The sequence below is a fragment of the Convolutriloba macropyga genome, chromosome 15, assembly GCF_964194025.1.
Source record: "Convolutriloba macropyga chromosome 15, txConMacr16.3, whole genome shotgun sequence".
Lineage (NCBI taxonomy): Eukaryota > Metazoa > Xenacoelomorpha > Acoela > Convolutidae > Convolutriloba > Convolutriloba macropyga.
In genome coordinates this window covers 39827195-39837194 of record NC_134482.1, presented here as the reverse complement: position 1 = coordinate 39837194, position 10000 = coordinate 39827195, and the positions used below count along the sequence as shown (strand labels likewise).

The 10000-nt window shown below is 34.9% G+C and overlaps 1 protein-coding gene across 1 annotated transcript in view; it reads right to left on the bottom strand.

Annotated features, from left to right (window-relative positions):
- Positions 1 to 10000, bottom strand: part of LOC142354270 (uncharacterized) — a 576654-nt gene that overhangs the window by 483124 nt on the left and 83530 nt on the right. The window lies entirely within an intron of this gene.

Genomic DNA, 10000 nt, shown 5'->3' with positions numbered 1-10000 from the left:
AGGATTTTGTGATCAAACTGAAACAAATTGAAGAGGTTTTATAGTCTGTCACATATAGTTCAAACGTAAAATTTTATTTTTATAGGACATATTATATAGCGTGTCCTATAGAGCAAAAAATGAGCAACCGATTCTTTTATTAGTAGATTAGTAGATTAATTTTAAAGGTCAAATTTGGTCACTAAAGGTCACTAAAAGTTGTAACTCAAACTGATGAAATAGAGCTGAAGGAGATATAACGTTGTCACTCAAATGACTAAATAACTATGTTGACGCCCGCTTGCGTCTTGACGTTTTTTAAACGATCAATTATTTTAGTTTTAAACATGGCAAACTATACATGGAACCAAGTCTTTGCAGTTTATTAAATGTTGATAAGTCAAATTTTATAGATTTAATGTAGCTAGATATTTAGGACTAGATTTAATACAAAAATTAACCAAAAACGGGTTTCAAATCTGCCTATTAATTGCTCTCCATTTTGAAGCTAGTATTATGATGCCGATAAACTTTTTATCATTTTTTTGTCAGAACCATTTTCGGTCAGACAGATTTCTCTTTTTTGATGACTTTTTCACGCCTGATTGACAACTTTAAGCACTCTAAATGTAATTGCGCACGATAAACTGCATGTTCGTCATGTACAGGTTTCCTGACTAAAATGGTGTCAGTGAGAAAATTTGGCATGATTCTTCAACCGCGCTCGGTTCGAGATCCAAGCCAGAATTCTGAAACGACTTTAGCAGAAGCAACGTAACCTCATAACACCGCAGAGGTGTAACTCGAAACTCACATTAGTAAAAATCGCTTGGAATCTAGACACCTAAAAGATGCAAAAATAGGAGAGACGGTTAGTATCAATTTTCTGGAAAACTGGTTCGCCGTTGTTCGCACTGAATGTATCTATGATCCGCAATTAATGTACTATATTCCGCAATTTCGCCTAATTTGTTGTGCGTTTTTGCGCATGATAAATTGGTTAAAGTTTTATTATTTGAGCATGAAAAAGTGGTTTAAAATTTAATACTATAACACATAGGGCTCAGATAAACTTACCAAAATGTTTTTATTTGTTTGAATTATGCGGCAACTCCATATAGTTTATATCCAAGAGAAACCTAGCATACCTCCAACAATTCATATATGCATTGAACCAATGGAAACAAATTTATGTTGCTTTTTATCAATATTGGATGACCTCGAGAAGTCTTCAGTTTTCAGGTTGGTGCCAAACAGAACTTTTGTCAGAGCATATAAATTTTTTTGAGCTCAATGTTATATTCCCGCTATCCCTATTTCATCCGCAAACCAGAAATTCGACCAAATTTTCAATCTATAAAACGAAGATTTTTTCTGTTGCACTTTCTTAACTCATGTTATTTGTCCATTATCATTACGACTGAATAGAGGCATTTTTTGGTTAAGAAAATTACATATAGAAAATTATTACTGTTCTTGCTTACTTCAGTTAAAGAGTGACATCCAATAGGTTTTAACAAAAAAATTTTTTCAATTGAACTGATTCAACTTGTTTGCGCATAATGACAGGTGGCTATTGACAGATAGATACCTAAGATAAAATAAATAGAAACTTGGAAAAAAATAATAAATGAAGCGAGTACTAATTTTTTGCAGATTTCAATTTTTGAGTCTTTTAAAGGAAATTCATTAAATGAAATCTTTCAATAAATTCTCATTTTAGAAAATTACCCTCAATATTGTGCAGTCATTTTGGCTTTTTTGTATGATCGATGTGTTGAACTTATCACAGAATCTCAAAAATCATTTAATTTCGTAAGTATCCTAATTTGTCTAATAAAAAAAAATTCATCACCTTAGCTGTGGTTAAATTTCATTCTTCAACGTTTTCAGAAGAATTTCAATTATCGTAAAGATAAATTGAGGAACTTTCAAAAAAATCGAACAATTTTAAAGCACTTTTTCGCTAATTTGTACTGTTTTTTCTCGCTTTTGTCAACTATTGAGTGCTTTTCAAATGAATTATTCATATCAAATGAGATTATTCGATAAGTCAGAAGAAAATCAATTTGATTGAGACACTCGTTGTCAATAAACACCTGTAAACCGACAGCTGTCAATACAAACCTCTAAATGTATGTAAAAACCTTGATCACTTCAATTGAGTAAATTCAAAAATTAATTTGCTGAATGCAGTCGGAAACCTTTTATTAATCGAAAAAAGAAAAAAAACAGTTACGATTTCAAATACGATTTTTAACGAATAATCACTCTCTTTTTATTTTAGTGTATATCTGCGAACATTCACCTGTGTAATTTGACGTGTAATTTGTCATTAAATATCCCCCCCCCCCGCATAGACTTAGTTTTTACATACGTCGAGGTCTAAACCCCATCAACAAGTCAACGTTAAGTAAACAAATAAATTATTTAAATGAACTTATGTAATTGGAGAGATAACCAAAAAGTATTACTAAATTTTTTTTACTTAGGGCTATGACTCATCATCATCGCCACAACAGCTCTTCGCGTTTTGGGCACAACCATCACGAGTGCCTGAATCATCCCCCCTACAAGTCCAGATTTGCGAGTGAGGTTCGAGGCTTCAAGCAGTCGCCCATCAGCCAAATCGGGAAGTTTCTAGACTATTCTAGCCACTTTGTCAAAGACAACACCAACAATAATCATAATAACAACATCTGTAACGGAACCCGATGTCATGCAAACACCTGCAACAATAACCGAATGCAAAGTTTACCCCCTCAACCCGCACCCTGTTGTCTTGGCAATGATGTGGTAGCCATGACTCATCACTGCAACTATAACCCAGCCAATCAGAATCACGCTCACGGGCCCTCTTGCGGTAATTCTGGCCAATCATATCGCGGCAATGTTTGGTTGGTCAATCCTGACAGCCAATCACAGCCAACGGTTCTGCACGATGGAACGAGAGTCAACATGAGTCTTCACCGATACTGATTGATTGCAATAAACTCTTGGTTTCTTACAAATGAGTCTAAAATAAGCAATTTTTGTCAGGCAATTGATAATAATGTGTATAATTGAGTTTGTTTTTCATTACATCAAATTTTTACAGTTGTTTAATAAGTTTTTTTGACACGTAAGAAATAGTGAACCTGTTTTTTCTCTCTTGTGAATACATATTCATAAGTTTTTCATAAGATTTTGTGATCAAACTGAAACAAATTAAAGAGGTTTTATAGTCTGTCACATATAGTTCAAACGTAAAATTTTATTTTTATAGGACATATTATATAGCGTGTCCTATAGAGCAAAAAATGAGCAACCGATTCTTTTATTAGTAGACTAGTAGATTAATTTTAAAGGTCAAATTTGGTCACTAAAGGTCACTAAAAGTTGTAACTCAAACTGATGAAATAGAGCTGAAGGAGATATAACGTTGTCACTCAAATGACTAAATAACTATGTTGACGCCCGCTTGCGTCTTGACGTTTTTTAAACGATCAATTATTTTAGTTTTAAACATGGCAAACTATACATGGAACCAAGTCTTTGCAGTTTATTAAATGTTGATAAGTCAAATTTTATAGATTTAATGTAGCTAGATATTTAGGACTAGATTTAATACAAAAATTAACCAAAAACGGGTTTCAAATCTGCCTATTAATTGCTCTCCATTTTGAAGCTAGTATTATGATGCCGATAAACTTTTTATCATTTTTTTTGTCAGAACCATTTTCGGTCAAACAGATTTCTCTTTTTTGAAGTATTTTTCACGCCTGATTGATAGAGAACTTTAAACACTCTAAATGTAATTGCGCACGATAAACTGCATGTTCGTCATGTACAGGTTTCCTGACTATAATGATGTCAGTGAGAAAATTTGGCATAATTCTTCAACCGAGCTCGGTTCGAGATCCAAGCCAGAATTCTGAAACGACTTTAGCAGAAGCAACGTAACCTCATAACACCGCAGAGGTGTAACTCGAAACTAAACTCACATTAGTAAAAATCGCTTGGAATCTAGACACCTAAAAGATGCAAAAATAGGACAGACGGTTAGTATCAATTTTCTGGAAAACTGGTTCGCCGTTGTTCGCACTGAATGTATCTATGATCCGCAATTAATGTACTATATTCCGCAATTTCGCCTAATTTGTTGTGCGTTTTTGCGCATGATAAATTGGTTAAAGTTTTATTATTTGAGCATAAAAAAGTGGTTTAAAATTTAATAATATAACACATAGGGCTCAGATAAACTTACCAAAATGTTTTTATTTGTTTGAAATGTAGGTAGGGAAATATGCGGCAACTCCATATACTTTATATCCAAGAGAAACCAAGCATACCTCCAACAATTCGTATATGCATTGAACCAATGGAAACAAATTTATGTTGCTTTTTATCAATATTGGATGACCTCGAGAAGTCTTCAGTTTTCAGGTTGGTGCCAAACAGAACTTTTGTCAGAGCATATAAATTTTTTTGAGCTCAATGTTATATTCCCCCTATCCCTATTTCATCCGCAAACCAGAAATTCGACCAAATTTTCAATCTATAAAACGAAGATTTTTTCTGTTGCACTTTCTTAACTCATGTTATTTGTCCATTATCATTACGACTGAATAGAGGCATTTTTTGGTTAAGAAAATTACATATAGAAAATTATTACTGTTCTTGCTTACTTCAGTTAAAGAGTGACATCCAATAGGTTTAAACAAAAAAATTTTTTCAATTGAACTGATTCAACTTGTTTGCGCATAATGACAGGTGGCTATTGACAGATAGATACCTAAGATAAAATAAATAGAAACTTGGAAAAAAATAATAAATGAAGCGAGTACTAATTTTTTGCATATTTCAATTTTTGAGTCTTTTAAAGGAAATTCATTAAACGAAATCTTTCAATAAATTCTCATTTTAGAAAATTACCCTCAATATTGTGCAGTCGTTTTGGCTTTTTTGTATGATCGATGTGTTGAACTTATCACAGAATCTCAAAAATCCTTTAATTTCGTAAGTATCCTAATTTGTCTAATAAAAAAAATTCATCACCTTAGCTGTGGTTAAATTTCATTCTTCAACGTTTTCAGAAGAATTTCAATTATCGTAAAAGATAAATTGAGGAACTTTCAAAAAAATCGAACAATTTTAAAGCACTTTTTCGCTAATTTGCACTGTTTTTTCTCGCTTTTGTCAACTATTGAGTGCTTTTCAATTGAATTATTCATATCAAATGAGATTATTCGATAAGTCAGTAGAAAATCAATTTGATTGAGACACTCGTTGTCAATAAACACCTGTAAACCGACACCTGTCAATACAAACCTCTAAATGTATGTAAAAACCTTGATCACTTCAATTGAGTAAATTCAAAAATTAATTTGCTGAATGCAGTCGGAAACCTTTTATTAAACGAAAAAAGAAAAAAAAACAGTTACGATTTCAAATACGATTTTTAACGAATAATCACTCTCTTTTTATTTTAGTGTGTATCTGCGAACATTCACCTGTCAATAAACGCAAATAATGAATTAATCTGTTCAGAAAAATATATTTGTTAAATTCATTTGCAAATCACTCTTTAACTGAAATCTAAGAGGAACAAAACAGCAATCAGTTCATCGTGACATCTAGTGGAATTTATCTCTATTGGGTCCGAATTATTATGAACGGGCGAAAAGAGTTAAGTAGTTGCTACTGAAAATTTTTTATTTTATAAAGGTAATCAAATGGCTAAATGATCGTATTTTTTGATTAAATAGCCGGATGAGCCATAGAGCATGAAAAAATTTGTCTGCTGCAAAAACAATTCCTAATAGCACTAATCTAAAAACTGAGAATTTCTTGGGTACGTCAAAAATTGATTAAAAAAGCAACATAATTTTGTTACCATTGGTTTGATGCACATGTTATTTGTTGAGTTTAGTTCCCAGCCTACAATTCAAAACAAACAGAATCAATTTTCGAAATATAACTGAGCCCATTAAGGTATATTATTTAGCTTTAAACCCCTTTTAAATGCCCAGAGGCGCGCATTAAATTAGGCACAATTGCGGATTATAGGTACACTGAATGCGGATGATAGATAAACTCTGTCCGCAATAGATTTACGCTCAAGGCGAAAATTAGATGCCTATATCGAGCTTGCATCTCAACTCCGCAGTTACAATTTGGACACGGGCTGCGCGATTCCCGTCAACTTTGCTCCAAATCCCAGTGTTTTTTCCGAATATTGCTACTTTTTCAATGTATGAAGGTAGGAAAAACGAACAAGCGATACACACATCGGCCGCTTTGATCACTTCAAACACAAACTAGCAATTTTGAAATCTTCCAAATGTATAGATTCACCTGAGATCTAAGAACAAACTACTGTAGACATTTGAAATTGTAACACTTGTGAGCGAGTCTTTCAAAAAGTTTGACCTGATATAATTTCGAATTTTTTTGTGGATATTTAAATTCATCAACAGATATGAGAAGTTGGCGTTAAATATTATCCTGTATATTGATGGTTGTTTCCAGCTTTTAAAAAGCTCTATATCTTTTCATCGTTAGAAAATCATGCGGATTAACGGGTCCTTTTGCAAGACCTCACAAGAAATTTTCAAGTTTTGCGTGTACAGACGTTGTACTGGCTTAAAAAAGTATTTGAATGCAAGAGAGGTTGCATGTTTGACTCGTTGGCGATTTTTTAAAAAATTTCTACGCCAATTTAGAGGTTCAATTACATATACTTACTACATTTACCGCCAAATATAGCAACTTCAACGGCAGGCTAACCAATGATGTTAACTTCAACGGCAGGCTAACCAATGATCTTGCCAAAAATTTACAGCATTTATAATACTCACCGTAAAAAATACAAAATAAAAGTTTTCATCGCCTATGACATTTGAAATCTGCTCAGCCCTGATGGCAACCTAACCGTTTTTTATTGCACAATATAGAAAGGATTCGTGAAACTATGTCTATTTTTATGTTTTTTTCCGAGGGGCTGTGTCAATTTTCGCAATAAATCTGCAATTTATTAAAAATGATGGTTATGCAATAAAATTGAGTTAAATCAAACACTATATGTGCATATCCCAGCATACAACACACTGAATACTGCGGCGAATATAAATCATTCTACGCGCATATAGCGGAAAAAACAGTTTTGAAAAATTCTGAAAGTTAAGTTAGTTTAATGTTTCCTTGCGAAAAAAGCCCACTTTGACTGTCAAAAAGCATTTCTAACTGCCCTTTCTGTAAATATGGGACTATGGGACCCTAGATTTAATGTGAGATCATGCCTTGTCATTCCACGATTGCGGCGAGATGATTGCTTGCCATGATCGTATGCGAGACAAAATTAAATTAGCTTGCTCGGGAGCACAACTATTCCCCATCTGTGTGCAGGAAAGTTAACTACCCGACAAAAAAACCAGACCGGACAACGTATTCTAAGTTTTATGAAAGGCTGGTCAGTCAGCAGCATTGGATGTCACGATATCTTCTTTCTTGCAACCAACTTTTATCGTAAATGCGGCTGAGAAGAGTGGTTTTGCATTGTCGGCTGCTGAAGATAGAAAGTACGAACAGTGCGCCCAGAAATGTAGCGAACTTGGGAACTTAATTCAATCTTTGGCCCGTGAGTCATTTGGGGGAGTTTTGGAAACAATTCGAGCAACCCTTAAACATATCGCTACTCTGGCTGGTAACAAAGTTTTGGAGCCTGTGGGATCATCTGTAGCTTCTGGTAGCTTATCACAATCAGTCTCTGCTCCAGCAATCCGTCCTCTATCGGTCCACTATGAAGCTGATTGCAAGAGTCGCGAAACTGTAGGCACATATGAAACTCCAGCTACTCTTTGATTCCTTCTGTTGCCCGTTAGATGGTGAGTCTTCGTCAAAAATTGTGTCACGAAATTAGAGAGGACAGCAAATTCTGTTGATTTTTGGACGTCTCAACCAATGAGAGTGGAGCTCAAAATTTTATTTCTCATCATAGGGATGATAAGTCAGTGGCAGTGAGGTTATTGTTTTTAATGTCAGTTCAGTTTGAATCTTCAATAGAACCGCGATGGTAGCGAGTTTCAATTGATTGTTCAAACTGAACTGATTTTCATAACAATGATCGGCCCTGAACCAATAGTTTCCCAGTGATTAAAGTGAAAAAACTAGTTGAAGCAATTCTAAATTTTGCTCATCCAACTAATGTGCAAAACTGTTTGGTCAGATACCTATGACAATAAGAGATATTTCAAGGATTTCTAGCGCTAGGCCAGTTTAACTGTTAGCTGAACAGTTCTGGATGTTCTCAAATCTCCAAATGTTTTTCTTTTTTGTTTTTGCGTGTTTCTAAGTAGTTAATCAATTCGGCCACGGATTGCTTTTTTATCAACTACAAAAAATTTTAACGGGTTTTGAAAGTTTAAAGCCTTGGCACTAACTGTGGGTTAAAAAACTGTTTCGCAAACTAGCACAACCGTAAACGTATAAATGATCCTTTGATATCTGGATTTGCAAAAATTACAGATGAAACACAAATCATTACCATTCATATGCCAAATATCGTGGTCTCGAGCACGAAAAACAAGAATTTTTTATTATAATAATAAAATTATAAGAGGCCTAAATGTGCAAAAATGTCACAGGTATACGTAGTCCGCATCAGTATGAAAATTTACAGATCCGTCTAGAATTGTTTTGGCTGACATGGGCCAATTTTGGGTTGTAGATATAGGTTGTAGATAATTCGGAAGTCGTGAGTTGGGTTCTTGCCTTGTTGTTTTTTTTTTATTTATATTGTTGTGTAATCTAACTGTCTATTTAACTGTTGATCAAACAAAAAATATATCATTTCACTAGCATGGCGATTTTTTATGTGTGATAATGCAGAAATTCAGTTTTGCGAGCTTTTCGCAGATCAAAGCCGTCGAGCCATTTTACCCTTCAATGTTTGGGTGAAATTTCAATGCAGTTACCTCCGATTGTTTGTTTTTTGTAAAGTTTGATAAGTTTGTCTCGCGCCTTTGATATTTAGGACTTTGATTGTTCATTATAGGCCAATCCAAAGTCGACCTTTACCAATATCGGTCGGCCTAAAGTCGACCATGACCATTAAGGTCGACTTAATGTCTGATCATATCCATTATCGATCGACCACAGTCTTTTCATATGTCGACCTCTCAACAGGGGTTTTTTCAGACTTATCGCAAATGTACTTCATGTATAACTTTGAGAATGTTCTTCATGTATTCCTCTCATCTTCACGAACTTGCCGGACCAAGGACAGAGGGATGTTGCTCTGGACTTTTGGAACGTTTGACGTCCATAACTTTCCCTGCTGACACCAAAGTGCCCGCATCCTGTGGAGTGGATGTTTCCTTACACACGTGCTGTGAGTGTTGTGAAGGAAGGGATCCAAGACACCGATTAAGATGCGTGGTTGCGATGAACACGAAGCGAGGAAAAAAATGTACTTTTTCCAGCACAAAATGGCAAAAATAACTGCTGAAATGTTTACCATCCGTTTAACTCCCCCCCCCCCCACCCCAACCAGCCCTCTCCCCTCCACCATAAAGTACTTTTTATGTACACTTCAATGCTAAAGTTGGCATTAAGTTCTGATGTGGAAATGCGACTTCTGCGCACGGGGTGCGTACATTTATTCTTCCCCAGGTTGAAGTCCAGACCCAAAATTGCTTCTGATCAGACTTTCCAGACCGAAATTATCTCTGATCAGACTTTCCAGACCGAAATTATCTCTGATCAGACTTTCCAGACCGAAATTATCTCTGATCAGACTTTCCAGACCAAAATTATCTCTGATCAGACTTTCCAGACCGAAATTATCTCTGATCAGACTTTCCAGACCGAAATTATCTCTGATCAGACTTTCCAGACCGAAATTATCTCTGATCAGACTTTCCAGACCGAAATTATCTCTGATCAGACTTTCCAGACCGAAATTATCTCTGATCAGACTTTCCAGACCGAAATTATCTCTGATCAGACTTTCCAGACCGAAATTATCTCTGATCAGACTTTC